The 23414-nt window shown below is 37.5% G+C and overlaps 1 long non-coding RNA gene across 1 annotated transcript in view; it reads right to left on the bottom strand.

Moving 5' to 3' along the window:
* LOC145675491 (uncharacterized) overlaps positions 1-23150 on the bottom strand; it is a 132060-nt gene extending 108910 nt beyond the window's left edge. Inside the window, exon 1 of the long non-coding RNA XR_014129131.1 lies at positions 21949-23150. This is a non-coding gene — a long non-coding RNA (uncharacterized LOC145675491). The remainder of the gene's footprint in view (positions 1-21948) is intronic.
* Between the last annotated feature and the right edge of the window lie 264 nt (positions 23151-23414).

Genomic DNA, 23414 nt, shown 5'->3' with positions numbered 1-23414 from the left:
ATCAGTGATTAAATTCCTATTATATCAGAGGAAATAGGTTGATTACCCACTGCCCTGGTTTAAGAGGCCACTGACTCTCAAAACAGAATTATTCATCAAAAATGAGTTTCGCGCAGAAAATAAAAGAAAAGCTATTAGATTTAGGGCAATCCCATTGTCCTAAGACACCCACGGGCAAGCACCGTTATATTTTGGATCGGTGGAATAATTATTATTGTATTGAATGCAATAAAATAAAAGTTCATGAGCATTCTCCTCCTCAATTTGGCCGTTGAAAAAAGAATCCATTACCGAGATACTTGGATACGTGGAGTCAGCCCAGATATCTTGAACCAACGACCGTTAGCCCGCAAACTCCTGACGCTCCGGCGAGTGGTTAGGATCTAACGCCGCTTGCCGCGTCTAGCCCTATCCCGACTAGAAATGATATAGAAATACAAAGTGCTGGTTCAAGTGATAAACCAATACCAGCTCCCAGGACGATATATGTAAATTCAGATATTGACGAGACCCCACCGGGGGTAGATCCAAAAACTCTAGTGAATGAAGTAAATTTAAAAGATGAACTAGAAATTGCAGAGCTAATAACTGCAGGTCAGGAATGCCCTCAAGCAACAATTGAGATAGAAACAACAGCAGGTGTAATACCTGATGTCCCCTCGAACCAAAGATCCTTAGATGATAATAAGTTAGCTGATAAGGAAAATAGATTAAGTACCTTAGTGTTAAGTGCAGAAAATAAAGATATTGGTGTATCAAAAGAACCAGATAGCCCAGTAGCGCTATATTTTCCTATGTCAGATCCTACAACGCCGTTAGAAATGCAAAGACCGACCTTTCAATCCTTTTATGCTGGTAGTAGTGATGAAACAGTTTATGCTGAGATCGGTCCTAGAACTATGTATGCTAACTTAAATACAGAATCACGATTCTCAACGAGTAAAGAACCAATTTATGAAAATATTGGTATCGAACCCCAGACTTCAACGAATAAAGAGCCAATTTATGCAAATGTAGGAACCGAACCAAGGGAAACGAAAATTGAGAGCCCTGTCGAGAATAATGAAAATGAATCGCGCTCTCTGACACAACCTAACGATGAAGCGATAATAGACCAGATTAGGCATTCATTACAAACGGAACTGTCCCCGGCAGTAGGAAACTTAATTCGACCTTTAACTAAACAGCTACGAAACAAGAAAGTACAGGTCACAGTTGTTCGTCGCCAAGGTGACGACGAAGAGAAATTAGGTATTCTATTTCAAGCCGACCCCTCAGCCCCCTTTGAAGATTTATTACCTGAGGAAAATGTAGTTGGAAATTTTGATATGGAAATACAGACCGACGATTTTTACAAGAAAGATGTTAGCGTTCAGACCGAATATAAGTTTCCTAAAATGATCAGGATTGACACAGATCGTGAACTTAAGGTTATTCGGACAACAGCTACCCAGACCAACCCTGTCATGTTAGAAGATAGCCTTACCCTCCAAGAGAAACTGCAATATTTGGACAGTATAGATAACATACTCAGTGTAGTTACTAAAGTTAAGTGGTCGAACGGAGATATTAGTAGTTCAGATTCAGATGGGGGTGAATCGTTGAAAGACGATTGGTTGGGATACGAACTACAGAAATTACAAAACGAAGAAATAGCGCAAATACAAGACGACAACCCGGAGTCTCCTCCTGCGTCATTTCTGGAGGATGAGTCAAAACCTTCATGGAACTCCGAAGAAGAACTCCGATATGACCATTGGGATCCTCCCACGGTTTCTACTCCCAGAGCAGCGAACCAAGACCCTCCCGCAGAGGACGCTGACCAGAGAAATGACCTTGTCGCCCGTGCTCCAATTGAGAGGGGGTTAGACGAAGAGGAGAAAAGTGATGATGCTTTTCCCTCAGTTTGCTCCGACCACCAGAAGCAAATTGAAGAAGAAGAAGAAGGCAACGATTCTTGGTCGGAGAGTAGAATAATCGAAAATATTGGTAGAATATTTGAGTACGCGGAATTTCACATTCATCAAGTGAAGATAAGACCTCTGACAAGCAAAAATCAAATTTTTCGTTCTCTTTAAAATTGAATCCTGAGGATAAGCCTCATATAAATTTAAAATCTGAGCAAGAAATTAAAACTAGTCCGGTTACCGAGCCATCTTTACCATATAGTTTTGAGAAACCTAAATTTACAGATACAGTTAGGACAGACCAAGTTAGCAACCCTCCTCCCGAGGGTGACACTCAAAATTCTACTATTGGTGCTAAACCACAAGCATTCAAGATCTATCCAAATGTTGAAATTCCCTCCTTCTCTGGTAATAAACATGAGTGTGTGGAACTTTTCCTGCAAGAATATGAATTAGTGGCTAGCATATACGACTGGTCAACCCTAGAGATAGTAAATTACCTTCCGTATTGTCTGAAAGGGGAAGCTTTCTCCTTATATTTAGTAGACATAGCAAACCTTTCATCTTTAAGCTATAACGAGATAAAGGAAAAATTTAAAAAGGCATTTCCTAGTATTGAGTATACTGCCAGATTACAATACGACGTTGATACAAGAACACAACACCCCAATGAAAGTACTTTAGCGTTCATTTATAAGTTAATAAAGGATTTGAAATTCTTACGAGGTTGGGTAAATGAAAGTGAAGTGATGAGTAAACTTAGAATAAGTTTGTTACCTGACATCCTAAATAAGCTGATGCTTGAAGTGGATGATTGTGATAATCTCGAAATGTGCCTACAATATCTTAGAAAATTTCACACAGCACAAAGATTAGTTAGTCAGAGAATTAGTTATGACGTAATATGGGAAAATGACCGCTCGGACTGGTCAAGCATTAAAGAACAACACCAACCTGGATTTGTACGGATTAGCTCTTATTACTCAGACGAAGTAGTAGCAGAACCGGGATACAAATTGTATAGGAACACTCACCAAAATGCCTATGGCCTTGGGCAGGCGCAACTTTGTACAGTCAAGATAAAAATGGGAGACCGCTGGGCGCAAGGTCTTATAGACACAGGCTCAGAAATTTCGCTGGCTTCGAAAACCCTCTTACCCCCAAGATTCCTACTAACTGAAAGACTGAAGGGTTATGTAAAGCTTCGTGGCGTACGTGCCCAGCCCACAGATTACATTCCTCTGGTGACAATAGCGTGTTGTTTCAAGGATCACTTGAAAACAACCAAACGAAGGTTTCTAGACGTAGCTATAGTTGACCCACAGTTTTGCGCCTATGACGTTATTTTAGGGATAGATTTTTTGCACAAGTATGTCACAACCATCCATTCCAAATACTTGGAGCTAGCAGATAAAGACGGGAATCATTTTGAAGATTTATGGTTCACAATCCCAAAAGGTACATATGGGCATCGTCAAGGTGTGATTCATACCTTAGACTTAAAACATGTTGAACGATACCCACCGTCGGTAGGAAAAAGATCGTTTAGCGATTCCCAATCAATACAGAACGATAATGCTAGACGAACAGGTTTCTCTATCCCCCATCATAGAAACAAACCAACTTATAGGAAACGGAACCTCCCACTTAGGAGTAAGGATCCGTCTCCAAAATTGGTCACCAGAAATCCCATAATTCCCGTTGCTAGTGTAGCTGATAAAAGACAAAAACTCCCTGCTAAAGAAATAACATCTCGAGTATTCGTGTGTTCCAGGGAAACTACAAAATTTTCCTCGGAGCCTACGAATAAAACGAATGGAAAAGGCAATAGGAGTAAAAAGGCAAGACGTAAACGAACTAAGAAAAGTAAGGTATCTTCCAGTGCTCCTGAGCTGGAACTTACCAATTCGCCTGACTTAGAAAAGAGGAAAAGAATCTATGCAGTTTTGACCCTCAACCAGGCCCTAGTGGTACTTTGGTAGCTAGTTCTACAGAAAGTTCGGGTACTTAAATTATTCCCAGAAAGAAAAAGAAAGCGTTTTATGCGACAAAATATAGCAAAAAGAACCAACACACTGTAAAGTCACCCCTGACCTCACAGGTGCCTTATGAGCCTGTATAGGAACAATCAAATAGAGGGCAGTTAGAAACATTAGAAAAACGATTGACAACGCAAGGAAGTGTAAATGACCCAGCAACTTTCCCTGACCTAGAGAGTTCGGCTCAGGATCATAGTAAGAAAAAGGTCGTGCCAAACCCCTTGGGGTTAAGCGACGAAATTTTTGAAATCTATCCGGACACTACCTATAAAGTGCACCTTCCAGCAAATGTCCGCGTGCCGTCCAAGGCTTCGTATGACATAGAAATTACCGCACCAACCGGGAACGTGCATATTTGGGAATTCTTACCGTCCAAAGGAATTCGATATTGGCACTCCTGTTTGATCCCAAGAGGTCCAGTTTTTACTGACCATGGAAATATTACTCTGACTATTTTTAGTAGTTCAGATCGAACCAGATCTTTGTCTAAAAACCTTTATTTAGGGAAACTTGTTCCCCAGGTCGAGTCCTTAAATGACGAAACGGACAATGACGTACAGGCTGTTAATCAGATCATACACCTTACTAACAAAGATGAAACAGACGACGTGGAAGTCTCTGGACAACCCCAGAAAGTCCCCCAAACAAAGGAAGAATTAGCTCAAGTACTGAATATTGGTCCAAACTTAAACCCAGAAGAAAGAAACCAGTTGCTGGACTTATTGATGGAATTTAGGGATGTTGTAGCCTGGGACAAATCTCGTCTGACTGCGGCGACTGATAAATTTATGTGCCCCTTAGAGGTCATTACAGATATACCTGTTTCACACCCCCCATATAGAGAAACACCAAAACAGAGAGAGATAGTCGCGGAAGAGATCCAGAGAATGTTAGACAGCAATATTATCCGGGAAAGTAAGAGCCCATATTCGGCACCAATTGTGATAGTACCTAAAAAGATGGCTCCCCGCGCGTATGCGTGGACTTTAGAAGGCTAAATTTGATGTTAAGGCCTAATTATACGCCAGTGCCGCGCATAGATGAAGTACTAGCGTTTTAAATGGTACCAAATACATAAATACTTTGGACATGCAAAATGGATACCATCAATTATTAATCCGTCCTTGTGATATAGAGAAGACTGCATTCATCTGCAGCTGGGGAAAATTCGAATTTTTGAGACTACCATTCGGTCTAAGCACGGCCCCGGCCCTTTTTCAAAATATGATGAATGTTATATTTGGGGACATTATGTGGAAGTATGTAATCTGTTATTTAGACGATTTGGTTTGCCCTAGTCCTTCCTTCCCAGCTTTAATAGAAAGAACGAGAATTATTTTATCTCGACTCCGGGAGGCCAACTTAAAACTCAACCCTAAGAAATGTTACTTTGGTTACGAAGAAGCCTCTGTGCTTGGTCACATCGTCGGTAGACAAGGAATTTGTGTAGATCCCACAAAAACGGAAGCTATATCAAAGGTACCATACCCCACCACAGTCAAAGAAATACGTAGTTTTATCGGACTTTGTTCATTTTACAAAGATTTTGTCCATGGGTTTTCTTCTATTGCAAAACCACTCATTTCATTGACTAAAAAGAACGCCAAATTCGAGTTTGGAGAAACCGAGAAACAAGCATGGGATACCTTGAAATCTTGTCTTATAGCCTATTTTTCGAAATCTTTGTCTCCAGCGGAGCTCAACTACTCCACGGTTGAGCTTGAAGCGCTAGGAGTTACTAAGACGATTTTGCATTTCCACTTTCTATTGGCAGACCGTCCCTTTATTGTGCGGACCGATGCTCACGGCATATGTTACCTCAGAAATAATAAGATGCTAAATTCTCGTTTCATGCGTTGGGCCATCCGTTTGCAACCTTACCAATTTACAATCGAACACGTCAAAGGGCGCAATAACGTGACCGCCGATTTTCTGTCAAGATGTCCGCTAAAGGATGAGTTACCCTCAAAATTTGGTCAAGAAGAAGATTGTACAGACGTGTGCAACTTAGTGTTATGTCCCAAAATAGATATCAAAACAATGCAAAAAGAGGACAATAAAATTAGAGAATTAATACAAAAGAAGAAATATAACTCTATTGATCGTGCTCTAAAACCCTATGTGGTAGTTGACGATGTTCTATACCGAGTCATGAACAAAGATAAGTAACTAGTGATACCGGAAAAGGCTATCCCCGATATATTACAAGAAGCCCATTCGTCTCCGCTGTGTGGAGGCCATACGGGATTTTCTCGCACTTACTCTAAAATGAACGAACGTTACTACTTTCCTAACATGGGGAAAATAGTTAAGGAATACGTGCGCTCTTGTGACGAATGTCAGAGGGTGAACATCCCTCGAGAAAAGAAACAAGGTTTTCTTCATCCCTTACCTGTAAAAGAGGAATTATTTTCCCGCTGGAGTTTGGATATTTTTGGCCCGCTACATGGTAGCGCAGGCTACAGCTATATCCTGGTTATGATAGAATATCTTAGCCATTTCGCAATATTAGTACCGCTACGAAATATGAAAGCTCCGACAGTGGCTAGAGCCATCTTGGACGAGTTAATCACGCGTTTTGGCCCCCCTAAAGAGGTATTGACGGATAGGAAACAAATTTTCTCTCAGCGATAATGGCCGAACTAAATGACTTATTTGACATTAAACATGTTCGAACTGCAGCATTCAAACCGTCAACAAACGGGCTGTGTGAGCAATTTAACTCTATCATTGCAAATTTCCTAACTAAGTACACAGCTAAACAGCCTACTAAGTGGGCGGAATATGTCCGCTTGTGTGCATATGCTTATAATATATCAACCTCCCCTATTAGGAAATACTCCCCATACGAGATTGTCTTTGGCCAAAAGGTAAAATTTCCTACTCAATTGGACACCCAGTATCAATTTACTAAAATACAGGAACATCAGAAACAACTAAAGTTAATCCGTAAGTTAGCCCAGCAGGCTATGACGCATGTACAGCAGCAGACTAAATTACGAGTTGATCGCACTAGACAACCTATTAAGCTAAAAGTTGGTGACTTAGTATTGTGTAGAGATTATCTACCGAAGAAGGATATTTCTCCTAAGTTGACACCCAAGTTTGTGGGACCGTATTACTTAAGGAGTATTTCTCCCACAAATGCATGCAAAATTGAATTAGTAGCAAACCCTAACCACACTCAGATGGTAACTATTGAAAGGTTAAATAAGTATTTCCCTCGAGACAACTCACGCGAGCTGGAAGTGTCTAGCGATAGTGAGGACGAGGAATGTTAAGCATACCGTATAGACCATGAGGTCCAGTCGCCTCAATTTAGACGAACTCATGAAAAAAAAAACTTGGCGTATATTATTTAGTGAGTGTGTCGAATGTCTCATATATCGTATAGACCTCTAAAAAGTGGAGTACACGTAGTCAAACATGCCCCTGGCGTACCGGAACACGTGAATACAGGGTTATAGATAGAATCTAAAGGTATAAATTGTGAAATTGTGAACAACAAAAACTATTTCGTATACTCTTCAACAGTCAGAAACTAAAAGTTACTTCCTGGGATCCATTCCCCCTCACCCTTCGATGCTGTAAAAGGCATTAGATACCCATGGCCTACTATGGATAATAGGCACTCATCTTAGTCGGCGGCGCTAAAATTGTTCTGAGGAGCAAATAAGTCATTTTTAGAATCAGGGCCCTACCATAACTACCCTACCAAGGAAAAGTAGACGCGTTTCAGAAAAGGTTATGTCGAGTTGATACCTAAATGAATATTTTGCCAACATATTGGGATGAATATATTTTTTTTGTTCTTTGTATGAATGTGGCCGGCCACGAATGAGTTACCCTTCTTCTTCTCCTATACAACTCCCAATATGCTGCCAAACACAGAGAACCTATAGGAAACAAATGTTGACATAGCTGAAAAGAGAAATTATTATTACTGATCCGACCATTTATACATACATGAGTAGATCCCTGTATGATGTATACTCAAATCCGACTTTAAGTATACGACGTTGCAGCTGCAAACTCCTCAGTCATATTATGGAGATCCGTCCGTTGCCGACGCCTGATTATTTTACTTCTTTCTCTCAAGAAACTCGCCGCTCTTCCTCTTCGTATCTGGGAAAGCATTAACCTGGAAAATTAAAGCAAAGTCAATATTGCCTGTTTTTTGTTGCTCCGTTACAAACTTATTCCTACTTATTATGAACGCAATGTTTATGTGTCGTTTTCTTTTGACCCGGGTTATCTACCTGTAAAAAAAGGAGCGTAATTCCCCCCACCAGATATTTACGTAAGGCTACTCCACACAATGCCTCCCCGTTTGTTTTTCATTGAGCTGTTATTATTTTTTATTTTATTTTTTTCCCCGTAGTTCGGGCGGGAAGCATATTGGTTAATTTAAAAAAATAAAATAGAAAACGAAATAAGGAGAAATACGCCTTAGTCTCTGACATGTTGTTTTCTGCTGCTGCTGTGGACTTCGTATCCATAGATATGAGTGAAAATGTTCTGCGGCCCCTTCTGGGTGAACACAAGTGACCTTATGCTGCTGTAAAAATGGCCAATCTTTTAGCGAGGGCCAATCTATTGGCAAACCACGGCAATGTACTAGCATAAGGTATACATTTACAATGATATATGTAACGGCCATTCATTTAAAAAAAAACTCTATTTCATCATTATTTCATCATAAACTTAAGTTAGTGTTAAGGCTACCGTATGTATTTCGTAAGAATATTGGGGGTAGATCGAGCCCCCTTCATTTTTTCTGTACTCCCATCATTGGGTAATGGGCTAGAACCCGCTTATTGTAACTAACTTGGTTATAATACTATCGCCATGTCATGTAAGGTAACGGTTACAAAAATGACATCATTGTGAACTATAGTAACTTCCCAGATGTTGTCCTACTACTACACCACTATACTCGTGTTAATATATACTCGTATATATTATCCCTGTGTAACTGCCTTCATACAAGTTAAAATCTTAGCTTTGTTTGAAATAAAAGGCACACAACGCTGATAATACAACGCAGAAAGGTATTAAATCACGCTATCACTGGTACATTAAAATAATAATAATAATAATAATAATAATAATAATAATAATAATAATAATAATAATAAAACATTGGAAGAGAATCATTATGTGTACATCAGGTCGTAATGAAAATCAATACTCGAATAATAGAATCCTTCATACTTTACATGACACATATTAAGGACACTCGAGCTCTGTCAACTTGTTTTTTTAATGAATCTGGTATAAAGTATCTTAATTTGAGTCAGAATAACACTTATGATTATACCCGTCAAAAGATTTAAAACTACAAGTCAGGAGACTTTCAAAGTTTGGTGGCCCCCTCCATAAGCGGCCCTGGTTATTAGGTGGAAAACACTGCATCACAACAGCGCACGGCGCACACGAATTTTAGGATATAAATATAAGAACTTGACGTTGAATATCCATCCAAGTGAAATGAGTTATAAGTCAAAATAAACAAACAAAAGTAGTACTCTTTACAACTTAAAGTTAATCGAATATCGTTTTGCTTAATGAATTTTTTTTTAAAATTGATCACGGATACTTCCTCAAAACCCGTCTCTCATTCAGCGTTAAAACTAAAAAGGAAATCAACTCTTATCAGGTGACGGAAGTGAATCCAGCTGCTAACAAGAACTCAGAATGATGTGACGCGTAGCGTCAACATCGAAGAACACACTAGCATTTTATATCAGGAATATAGAAATAATTAAAAACAGGGGAACGAAACTACAACGAAACGAAACATGTTATTAATGTTGCCAAACAGATTATCACGATTGGGATACACCGTAGTCTCTGTTAAGCAATTGGTTCTTAGCGACCACTAGTTCGATCCCCCGATGGATCATTTTTTATTCTATATCTTAATTATCGCTCCTCACGAGCTCAAGTTTATATTCGAATTGGTTATGTGAAAGTAGGTTAGAATCAAATACTTTCAATAGACACTTAGTTTACCACATATCATCACTATCTACACTAGGGGTCCCGAGTTCGAGACCCGGAATGTTTGTCAACATTAATATCGTTGTTAAAATGACATCACTTTCCGGTGATTATTGGCATTTACGCAATTGTATCTAACTTTGAAAGGAAACATAAGTCAGAGATCGAGCCCCGACTCACGCACTTTCTGTATGAGTGACGCGCACAAAACACCGTTTTTGTTTTCGTTTTTCCTTAAGGAAACACTTACTAAATTCACAGGTATTGCAAAACGCACACAGGTATTGCACAGTAACTTTGATCACTATCTTTCGTTGTGGTTTTCACTTAATTCAGCAATAATAAAAAACGGTATGGGATACTCCCAGGATACGAACTGCGATTTCGTTGCACTCGAGTTCAGCACTAAACTATGTTAACACTCACTAGTAAAACGAATTTGTAACTTGACGTGAAGAAATTGAAAACGCACGCTTCAAAAATAATACACTAACAATTCAGGGAGATAGTACTTACCCCGTAACAGGAAACCTCCCCTCATTGTCTCTGGAAACATAAAGTCTTTCCTTCTCTTTCCTGTGCGTTTTTCGAGCAAAGGATGATACGTATACCCCAACAAGTTGAAAAATATGAACCACAAAATTAAGAACTTATTTAAACTCATTTGTTATCATACTTACTAATTAGCATAGTGCAGAATCAGATACAATGTAACTACTACTTGAATTCAGTAACGTTTTAACTACCAAGTTCTTTAAATTTCGACTAATAAGTAGACGGGACACTACGAACATATTCAAGTCCCCGGATTCAATCTATAATACTATTTTTGTGTGTGAGAATTTTTCGTTTCAGACCTTTCCTTTCAGAGGCCTGACAGCAGTGCCCAGGTGAGAGAAGTGAAATGACCTGCGCATTGGAGACAACTGAGTATTCATTTTCCTTTTTATATATTTGTTCAAAGTTATTAATTTTTAATCACTTGATTATCAATTTACTTCGACAAAGAAATTTGATATTTTCCTTTGTTATTCTTACTAAGCTACCTACAAAAGGTTGCAAATATAATGAACAAATCACAAAGTGCACAAGATAAGACTGCCTCCTCTTAGGGCCTAATTTGTCAATAATTAACTTTATCGAGCTCAAAACCCTACAATATTAATTCAATATTATTATAATAGCTGAGACAACATATCATCAAGGATCTTGTGAGACACTATTTAAAAAAACAAGGGAAATCAATTGTAAAAAAATAGGCACGTTAACTGAGCATTTCTCAGGTGCTGGATTGCCCTATTGTGAGATAAGTCTTATCTTGAACACTATGGGTACACAAGGTGTAATAAAGCGTAAAACTAGAAATGAATTTCAATAATGAAATTTTACTTGTATACAATTTATATAAGTTTTCTTGGGATATTTTAAATTTTTAGTTCAATCCATTACCATAAATTTTGATGATACTTTGGAACTAATTCTCCTATCTGGTATAGTTTTAAAGGTATAATTAAATTTAACTAAATCTTGTTGAATCTAAGATCTGTTTAATAGTCCTGTGGTTCACGAAGTTACTTCATTGCATCAACTTGTTAAGTTTTATCTTTGTTAAAATTCAATTTTAAAAAAAGGGTAGATAATATTAACATTTCAAGGTATAAAAGACCGTATACAACAAACTTTTTGTACTCATGCATAGAAATCAAAACGACTGACCACTCCTATCTTTTAACTTAAAAATAAATACAAATATACTTATTTGACAATGTTAAGATGTCCCCGGTCTGAAGCCGGTGTCTGCAACAGTATACTAGATGTGTTCTCTCAGCTGCGATGGAAAAGCCCCTTTTTCCCCCTCTCTCCGAACATGCGTCAGCTGAGCTGATAATTTACAAGCCACATATCATTATACCAAGCTGTATAATTAGCTAACTTCCGTCGCACTGACTCAATTCAAACTTCCTTTTAACACTCTATTCCTCGACCTGACTACATCTGAAAATAAAATATACGCCAAATGTGTGTCAATAAAGTAATGTATGTTCTGACGTTTTAATAACAAACAAGGTATTGTCCATCTTGTAAAGTACCTTGAATTTACTCACCATATGACTCATCGCCCATTAATCACTGCAGTAAATGAAAAGTATATTTAATAATCCACTTTCATCCCTCATTATCATTCCACTCACGAAGAAACAAACCGAGTTAGGTACATCAATCAATTTGTGAAGAACTTGTTTTACCATGACGTTATCTTGATCTTCACCCACAGTCACAGATCAAACACAAGAGGCATCCTAATAGTAGTGTGTGGTCAGCACTCATACACTTATTTCTAGGCTTCCGCTTTAGTTTGTTCATGGTACAAAATTGATTCTTGTGATATTAATACAATCACATAATTAGTTAAACAGGTATCTATGCTTAGATTCTGACGATGTGTGGTCAGCACACTCAGGACATCTGAATGAAAAACATTTTTCTTATTCGATTCTCACTTTCAGATAGCTCATTATTGGTAACCTTCGCAGGTTCCATCAATCACTATACCTTTCTTAAAATTGATGTGTTTTCAGCCCCGGTAAAAAAAAGTATATATAATGAACAATTACAAGAAGGATTAAGTGGCCTTCCTATATAAACAAGTACTCTGCATAAGCCAAGGTTAATATGTAAAGCATTAATGATAATGTAAGCTAATAGTCTCTTTGATTGCAGATCTCTATCCATTGCCTTCCCAGTGTGATGTCTAGAGTAAGCCCCCCACCACCGTCCTGGTATCTGGAGCTACCCAAGGATCCAGATGACAGCCTATCGGCCCCATCCAGAGCTGATCCAGGGGGACGATATGGAAATCGATTATTATTATTGTTCGATCCATCACTGTTTATTATTGGACAACAGATATCTAAAATCTAAACTTCCATCCGGATACAGAACTTTCTCTGTGCCTCAAGAATTATACACTTCTACTTTGACAAGAAAATCTTTTTTATCTACGGACAGACTCCCATTGACCTACCTCAGTTCATTGCTTACAGGTGAAAAACTCTTCTCGTACCAGTACAACACAAAATTTGGACAAGTGATAAGACTCAAAATAAAAGGAAAAAAAAAACTCTTACAAATCAGCGTTGTGACAAATCATAAGAAGATTGTAACACTAACCAAACAAGCAAACGTTAAGAGACTTTAAAACTTTCTCAATATATGAAATAACTCAATTTCATTGTAATAACCACGATCCAACGTACCAAAAGCCATGGAAGGTTATTGTATAAATATAGAAATTAAATTCCTATTGTTTGGTCAAATAAAAGCACAAGTTTGTTTCAGACAATTGAAGAAGCCTATATGTGAGTATGGTAATCGAGTCTCCACATTCTCATTCCACTAGGTTAAAGACCGTAATTTTTGGAACCTCTGTATGTTTATCTTTTGGCAAACACCGAAGTGAAAAAGACAAGGAAGTATTTTATTAAATTATCCATTGCACATTGAATTTAATCATATCCGCCTTCAACTGTTGCTCAATAACAGGATACATACATGTCACCATGTATGTCGTCTCTATGTAGAATTATGCTCTGAAGAACTAAATCACTTACACTATATGTTTGAGATTTAAAAACAGGAAAGTTCACCACCAACGGAAACCTATGGTTGTTATCAGTCAAGGTTAGTTGAATTAAAAGAAAGAACGGAACATGCTTCCGGTGATTTTTTGTTTAAAAAAAATCTCTAGCTCAACCATAGCTTTGTTGTGGTTAACTTTTGTGTTTAAAAATCTATCTTATAAAACAACAGGAACCACCAACATGATGGAACATGATGTAACTTTACTTCGTAAATTTCCTTTCTAACTATGAAGAAATCCCTCTCGATTTCGTTTTATATATAAGAAAAAAATATAAAATACGAATGCTAATACCAACAATACTTTTAATAATAATAAGAATGGGAATACTAACAATACTAACCTATAGGCCCCCCTAACATCCCCCCTAATTATAAAGAAACTTTATACAGTCCCCTTCAAACCATGTACTCTAGTATGGTAAATGTAACTGCATCGCTGAATATTATAATTTGTATCCGTTATTACCATAGGCCATTAGGGCATAAACTAACCCACTAACCATAGGGTCAACTCTTCAACCATTCAGTCTCCCCCCTTGCTAACAGAACCTTCCATGGAAATGAAATCTAGAGTGGTTGTATGTAATCCCTAGGTGCGCTAAAATGCGCTAATCAGTTGGTAATGTCTGTATATTGCCAGTATACGTAAAATGTCAATGTTTCTAGCGTAATGCATACCACATAGGATGAGAGAAACCATATCGAGGTCGCAATAGCAATCAGACTGAGTAGAAGTTTATAAAAACACATGTACATACGGTGATCAACTTGTATAGGACAGAGCTATACAGTAAGTTTGTAATATATTACATTTATTGCATTACCGATGTAGAGAACAATAGCTGATAATGTGAGATTTATTCTTCTATAACATTAGGATGAGTTTAATATAAAATGTGTATAGACGCACTTGAAACATTTATTAAGCATTGTGTTTTAATCGCTAGTTGTTAATTATTCAAGTTATTTTACATACGCGATTTAATCATTTAGTATGCAATCGCTTCTATATTACAAATAAATATAATACAAGATATGTAATGAAGTACTCAAATACTTTCCAAGTTATATTTTCCATACATGCCATAAATATTCAATATTCATTTGATTCTGGAAAGTAGAGTATAGCCTATGCTTTATGAAGTATAAATGGTATATTGAAACAACATAAGGAATTTTGTTCACAAACTGTAAGGCACAACATCGCAATAATTTAAGATTTAAGGCAACACAATCGAGTGTACTATTCTATATCATTGCATGTTTTCCCATTTGGCTTATACTATAACCAATGAAAACTGCTCTTGTAATTTTATCGTCCATCTCAGTCAAACCTTAACGCGCTTCACGCTAATTTTGTTTGAGTGTATTTAATGTTGATTTTCTTTCATTTTTAGCTGAATTATATTAGTAGCCTGAGACAAATCACATTCAACACGTATGACTATAATTGTACTCAGTACAGTAAATATAATGGTACTTAGCAAATCAGTAAACTCACATAATCTTCATTTTCATTATGATACTCGAAGTTGTACTCATAATCGGTTCAAAATCATGCTTAATACTATGGTTAAGAATTGGTTAAAAAAATCTACTATTGTGAGTTCACACGAAATCTCTTGACAATTTTAAGCTAGAAGGATACCATGATTGTAAGGTTTCATCCTACAACTTTTAAGTCATAAAGCTTCGTACTAAACATGGTAATAACAAACCTGGTTCTTTAACCTACTAGTTTATTAGTGGAACTGTTGTAGCAGTTAAACGTAGTATAGTCAAACGCATGAAATCTTACAATCACGTCTCTTGCAAGTTATTCCTTCATAATCTCCAAAATTCTCAAGAAAGTTTTGTTTTTAGTTTCTTAGCGCCTTAAGTAAGGCCCGTTCTATATTAACCCTTTAAATCCCAGCAACTTGCCTTGGATAACCGTTTCCGTATTATTTTATTACGAAGATAACTTTCGACATTTTTTTTACCGAGGTCGGCGGATAACTGTTACACAGTTATGCCTCGAAGTCCTAAGCCGGACTCAAATTATGGGGCGAGACGCCCGCGCTTTTCAAATTGTGTGTGCAGCAAGGAAAAGAGAGGAAGGGAGAACGGAGTCAGTTGAGGCTCTGATTGTATTAGCAGCCTGATGCCTCATTGACACCAACCCACACGCATGTAATAGTGGTATGACCCTGGCTTTGATTTACTCAGATCACAGCGCCGGGTCCCGGATGCAAATTTAGTTAATACCACACAAGCGATAAGTACATGAAAAACATTATGTATTTGGAGCTATGCGTGAAATAAAAATGTAAAAGTAAATGTAAAGTAGAAAGTTCAACCCCGGCGTGATAGGGAAAAATCATAGAAAAAAACTAGACGTCTTAGCCACTATTGAGCATGCGTGTGAAGAAACTTCTCCAAGCTCGTCGAGGCTCGTGACGTAGCTTCGAGCGACGTCAGAACTGGCAGAAATGCGTGGGACGAAGCGCCTATATAAGCGAGGCCTGTTCGCCGGCTCGGGTGATTCTGCGGCCTGCCTACCACCAGTGTATTTCGCTCTTGTTAGGGACGCTCTGCATAAAATCAGGTATGTGATTATTTTTTCTAAGTTACCCCCTCAACTCGAGATGAGCACCTTGAGAGTGTTTAGTGACAAATATGAATTTTATTTTCAAATCGAGACCAAAATCCCTCTTCGAGAATTAACACTTTACCTCTTGGGCCAATGCAAGTTGCGATGTACGAAGTTTCAATTTCACTATTCACAATAAATCGCGGTTTAGCATAAAAACCTTCTAGCATCCCTTTGGTTACGAAGGGGTTGTGCCCAGATACGTGATGTAGTAAGAATTTGAAGTTGTAATTCCAAGTAACCGATTTGTGAAATACATCTGTATTCGCATTTTTATTTTTTTTATTCTTATAAATAAAATGTAAAATGGAATGGTCTCTTTAATTTAGTCAAGCTATCCCTCCCTATTTAGATTCAGCTCACAGTCTTCATATGTTACCTGGGTTTCGATTTCCAGTACAAGCTCTACCACTGAAATACGAGTCTCCCCCCATTATTGAGACTTTTAGTGCACTTTCTCATCATCTTCGAACCAGTAGGCCAAACACGTTTCAATACCGAGGCTTAAAGGGAGTTGGACTCAGAACCAACTTTGTAATGCTGGGTGGAGAGTAGAGAAGTGATCTCAAATACGATTTCACAAAAGAAAGTGTACACACATGTAATGCCAACCTCAGAACACAACAAAACATATAACAGTTGTAATAATTGTTTTTTTTTATTTTTACATTAAATATTATGTGGTTCTAGGTATTTGTATCCGTGACTTTGCTTGTATGTCGGTCCTTTTGCCCACTCCCCCCTGTAAAAAAATCCTGTGGGAGTTACTATGTCTACATTTCCTTTTAAAATTCGCTTATATACTACATATACATCTATATAGCAACTAATTTTTAATAAAGATGAATAGATTTATGATTACGCCAACCACACGATTAAATTAATCGAGAGCCGTAATTAGTAGACACTACTTTAATTGATTAGTGCATCACATACACGACAATGACAACTAGCATATCTGAGGATGTTTCATACTGTGACCAGAAAAAATTACTTCGAAATATCCCATACTGCAGCTAATTTAATATTATATAAGAATTTCGATACTCGAAAAGAAAGATCAGTTGAGACCTGTTAATTTATCCTGAATAACTGAGTCCTGCAACCAAGGAAGAGGGGTTAAAATAACTAATTGTCTATAACAGCCCAAGTACCGGCAATAATTAAGTGCAATGAGCAATTACAAAGACGAGACGGCTATTTTTACCGGAAAAATGTACAGTTGTTATTCCTTTTGCTTAATGTAACCAAGTAAGTTGGTTAACACCTTTTGACAATTTTCTTGGTAACTAAAGGTCAGAAGGTATAGCGTCGTGGGCTTCCCGCACTTGGACCTGCTCGTCACTGGGGATGTGGTAAGAGGATAGCAAATCACCAGTCACCATTCACTGCGCTCAGCGAGCCACGAGTAACCAAGCTGGCAATTCCCCATAAACGTCACTACAACTTTTCACGGGAAAGCAACGACGTTATACCTCCCGTACTATAGTAATCCAGGAAAAGCCAAAGTGTAGTTTCACTGAGTACTGCTCGGTTACTATTCGGCTACACGACTTCTAGCGTAGTTTTAACCGAAATTCGACTAAAAGCAGCTAAGTTATCATTTAATTCTTACTCTGTACACGAAAAGAAAGAAAAAAAAAGTTCATAAGACCCGTGGTCAAACGTCTATAGTTACAGGCTGCCGAAAACGTAGGAAAAGGAAATTTAGAGGTCCAGAGTTCCACTACTGTGAGACCGATCCCAGCCGAGTCAACACATTACTTAAGAGCTAGTACGTGCCCTATCCAAATATCCATATTTCAGAATCTTGCGGCACTTACACATTAATTTTTATAGAGCCAGTTGAGGAATACTCAGAAAAGTTGAAGTGCTCATAAACTGTCCATTGATACGCTAGCACCGCAGAATTTTGAAACATGGGTATTTGAATAGGGCACATACTAGTAAATAAGTGATGTCTTCCTTGACTGCGCTCGGTCCCACACTGAAGCTATAGATTTTTAAAGTTTATTTTCTTATGTCTTCGACAGTCTATAGCTTCGAAAGTATGGACTTTTGACCACAGGTCCATATGAACTATTTCTTTGCTCTGATGTGACAAATCACCTCTGTAGGTTTGATGTTTTAAATTTTCTTACATCCTATATACATACCAGGGTTGGCTGGTTTAAACCAGCTGTTTTTTTTTTCAAAAAAACCAACTGGTTTAAACCAAAAAACGAAAATTGTTCGTAAAAGCGTAAGTGTTTGTAAAATCTTGATGAACAGAAATTTGTGGGTTATCACGTTTCACTCCCATATATTATTCTTGTTATATTCAGACCTAAATTCCCCATTTATTACTCAAAAATATTATATTACAAAAGCAACTTTTTTTAAGCTTATAAATGTTTGTGATTTTTTTGTAGTTGTTATTATTGTTATGTAATTGCAATCAAAGAAAAATACTAAATATTGATTCGTTTCAATGTTTATTATTGATAAAATACTTCGAAATGCCGTACTTTGTGTGTGGGGGAGGGGTCAAACAGCCCCCACGAGAGGCATTTAGTGAAATGAGAAGTATTTTTGGTATCTATTTATGTATAAATTAGTCTGAGCCAAAGTGGACTCGTGGACCAATAAAAGTCATTATTAACTAACTTGAACTAAATTAGTTCTTCTGTACTCCGTAGTACTTTAAAATTGTCGATATGTAATTCTGTATAATAGTTTCACTTGTGCAGCTGTTTATCTTTTTGCTCTTCTGAGATTACTCTTGACAATTATATCAAGAAGCATGTAAAGATCAGTTCAATGTATTTTTACGAGGATTCCTTCGTGAGTGAGTCGGCAGACGTATCGCATTTGTGGCCAATTAGTCCTGGTTCCGAGTTCAAATGGAGGACAATTTCTCTCGGATGTAACTCGAGAAGCGGTTTCTATTCCGCATTAAGCTTATGTGACCCCTTCCAGCATAACCCGGTTGTTGCATAATAACATCATGATGAAACAAACTTATTTCTGTCCATATATGATATGAATATATAGAGCAAATTATTTAAACCAAACAAACCTGGTTTAAACCAAAAAAGAAGTTTTTTTTTTCAATAAAACCATGGTTTTTGCCAACCCTGATATATACTAATATAAAGAAACTTGGAGAAAGTTATATTGTCTACTGTAACGGTTAGTGACATAACCAAGAAGGCAGCAATCTTCTAGAACGCAGGCCCGTCTTCCCATTTAGCAGCAATAAAAACAGAAAACAACGTGCTCTGCGGAGCAGTAACCCGTCTCCACTCGCTAACGCTCACTCAGCATTATTATGTGAATTTAAATATAAAACTTTGGTAAAGAAAGAAACCAATTATTACTTTTACCCAAAAAGTAGGCGACGACCAACTTCGGAATAAATACCTATTAATGTGCTATTCCACTATCATCGTTTATGCGCGTAACCCCCATCGCTGACGCGCCTGCTCCCTACGGGCGCACCCTTATCACTTGTGTTTTCGTGCTGCACTCCTGCCCTGACTCAGTTAGATAGCACTCGCGCTTTTCAGTGGCCACCTAGCACAAACTAGGGCTTAAGTTTAGAGTTGCCCCTCCAGGCTTTAGGTGCCCTTAGACTTTGCAACATACAAAAAACAGTGCTTAAAATATTAAAAATTATTACATTTCACTTAACTTTAGTACTCCGTTGGCTTTTAAAAAATTTAAAAGGTTTTCTTCATTATTTTTGAGCATCCATTACACCTGTTCGCCATATTCTACAACTACCATGCTGCTGAAACCTTCCACGAATGCTTCCGCATCCGGCAAATAGTACTAACTTCCACATATCTTTTCTCGTATTAAACCTAACTCTCATGCCGAACTTAAATTCTTAAACATCAAATAACAACTTCAAATTATCATTCTATACCTCATTTCTCCTGTAAATTTTCCTGATTTTTATAAAAAGCGGAGGGGTAACTCCGGTTTGTGATTTATGCACGGGTTAATTTACAACGCCCGCTCCAGCAGATACTTTCACTCGGAAAGTAGAAATTACACATTAATAATTTTATGAAAATGAATCAAAACTTACCTAACCTTAAGCTAACCCCTACCCTACTTATTTATATCTTACTCTACTTTACCTTACCCTACTCTACTATATTTTTTCAAACGGCCCTACTTATCGACGCGCTGTTGGGGCGTGTCTTGTAGTAAAATTTACCCTTATGCACTCTAGTTTTTACGTTGTACGTCCATACCGTCCTTATACTGACCTCTCCTTATGTCAATCTGCAAGTAGTAACTAACCCCTGCGGGGCTTCTAACCCGTTCCTACTACTACTTAAACTATCGATCCGTATAGTAAATCTCCACGCAGGTCAAGTTCAGACATACCACGCGAAATAATTGTTGAAAAATTATGGTTCTTTTACTAATTTATTGTCCGAAAGAGTTACGGTAAGGGTTTTTCTCTTGGGAGTACGTAGGAAGAGTTGAGTGATTGCAACGAAAGGCTGATATTTTGTATCTTCCCCAATCTTGCACATATAAGATTTACAGTGTGTTAGTTACTTTACAAAATATAGCTGAGCTAGGGACAGCTAGCGAAGAGAGTTAGAAGCACCCAGAGCCCTTGTACTTCTACTTTTATCACAATTTAGACAAAAAACAAAGTACTCGGTTTTGAAACCATGAAACGAGTTGGGGGAGATGCTAAATGCCATCCCCAAATTTTTCTGTACATTTTACAATCTGTGGATTCGTATAGTACAACTACATCTTGACCTGTACGTTAAGTTTTCATTTAATAATCCATTTATTTATTTGTTAAACACTTTATTGTAAGTTTTTACATTTACTATAACAGCGAAAAGAAGTTATGGCAATAGTGTGGGAACGCCGTGATCTGCGTTTCTTCAGTGTTCTATTACCATTTCTACATTAAATACCATAAATTTTCTACGTAGTGCAATAGTAAGAAGTATCCATGTGCACAAGACATGCGATATGCCTGAAATTCCCTCCCCCCCACACACACATAGTCATAGATAAAGTACAAGGGCACTACAGATGCAGATATAAAGTACAGGTACGTTCTTTTTTATTTTCGTATCAGTCGATAAGTAAATCAAAGTCGCTTTGTTACCCCCTTGGTAAGTTCGTAGATACTCAATGAATAATCCCTAAAAGTATAAGCGTCCACCTCCCTCGGGAACTGACGCGGCTTTATGTATACTATATCCGAAGTTATTTTTACTCTTGAATTTTATTCATCTTAAAAATAAAAACATCTAACATTAAAATACGTTAGATAGCATCAGTGGCGTATTTACGATTTTATTTCGGGAGGGGCTTTGCTAACTTTCGGGGGGGGCTTTGCCTGGAAATGTGAAAATTCTGCAAGATATTTCAGTTACTTTACTATACTAAGTCAGATTTCGGGGGGGGGGCTTAAGCCCGGAAGCCACCCCCCTAAATACGCCACTGGATAGCATAATTATTAATATTACTACTATTTAATGATGTAATTTTTAATTCCATCTGGTACAAGGTGACCAAAATTTTTACTTGCAAAAACGGGACGCATACGAATCGGCGACGGGGGGTAAATAAATATCTGACTTCCAGGTTGCATTTTGGGACTCACTAGTGTTTTCAATTATAAAATACACAAGTAAGAGTATCGTTTCTAATTTAAGTACTATCCAACAGTACTTTTAACTGCTAATAAGCTACTTACCTCATTATTGAACATCCGTTATTCTTTGGTATTTTTGGGATGATTGGATCCTCTTTAACAGTTCTTTGTTTGCATTCAATAGTTTGTAGAAATTAATACAAGACTAGTCAAAATTAATTTTACTGATCTGCACAGCTTTCAAAGCACCTATAGACAGTTGGGTTTTCCCACTTGTCCACAAAACATTCATATGCGAGAATACACGTTCAGTTGGATCATTAGTCCCGGGTAAACAGAGAGGGAACTCCACAACTTTTAGAAGATTTGAGTACGGTATGTTAGAATAGAAATGGGAAAATACTTCTACCCAGAATTTGTCAGGAGATACTCTATTTGAGTTCCACTTAGTCAATATTTCTGGTGTCAAGTATTCTTTTAAATACATACAGTCGTTCTAAAGAGCAGTAGCATCAATCTGAACGAAAGAACTATTTTCCAGAATAAAGTACCGGTATACAGTTTCTGTATATTCTGCCAACATGGTACACCTTTAAGCGTAATCTAACTAAATTGCTTCAAAGTTTCAAGGGCTTTTATTCGCTTATCTAAATATTCAACTGCAGTTTGATAGAAAGTGTGAACATACTGGCGAATCTTAGCTCCTTCAGAAATAAAACTTCCCCTATCCAAATTTCAAAAGTTTTCCTCGCAGCTACTGAAATGAAGCAATCTTGAGATTTTGAAGCTAAATTTTTCTTTAAATCATATAAAACAAAAATTACCTCAAAAACTGTAAATGTTTAACCTTGTATTTTTTCTACTGCGGAGTGGAAAGTTGAGGGCTGATGAAGTAAGGCCATGCTTGGAACATTCAGAAGTTCCAGACACAGCTAAACCTTTCCAATGAGTGTTGGTACGAAAGAGTGTAGAATTTGCATTGACCATTTATATTTTGAATAATAATTACGGGACACCTGGGTCACTTTTGCTTAAAAACGGGACATTTAGGCGTCCCGTTTGAGAATCAGAAAAAAACGGGACAGCGGTTGTGAAAAAGAGACTGTCCCGGCTAATACGGGACGTCTGGTCACCTTGATCTGGTATGGTGTTCCAGAGCACGACTACCCACATCAAGCTTCTCATTGGAATTGCTTTCTGCAATGACAGGCAAAAAATATTGCAAAAAGAATAACAATACATTGTGTTGCATTGTTCATGTTAAAATTTAGTAATTTATGTATTTATTAGACTTTGCCAGCAATTCTTCATACACAACATAACATAAACACCCACCGTAACAGTTTAACAGTTACGACCGGACGGAAGTTACAAACATATTTTTGAAAACAAAAGCAGGGTGGCACTGATCAAAAACTAAATACCCAAATATCAAACATCCCATTCGTAATATTGTTTAATACTTATTTTAATAAGCTAATTATCAATCCTTATGATAGCAAACACACCATACAATAAAAACTACATACTCCAACAATTTCTAGAACCCAATACCAATTCTAAATTAC

The sequence above is a fragment of the Thermobia domestica genome, chromosome 18, assembly GCF_964235325.1.
Source record: "Thermobia domestica chromosome 18, izTheDome1.hap1.1, whole genome shotgun sequence".
In the NCBI taxonomy this organism is placed as follows: Eukaryota; Metazoa; Arthropoda; class Insecta; order Zygentoma; family Lepismatidae; genus Thermobia; species Thermobia domestica.
This window is presented reverse-complemented; position numbering and strand designations above follow the sequence as displayed.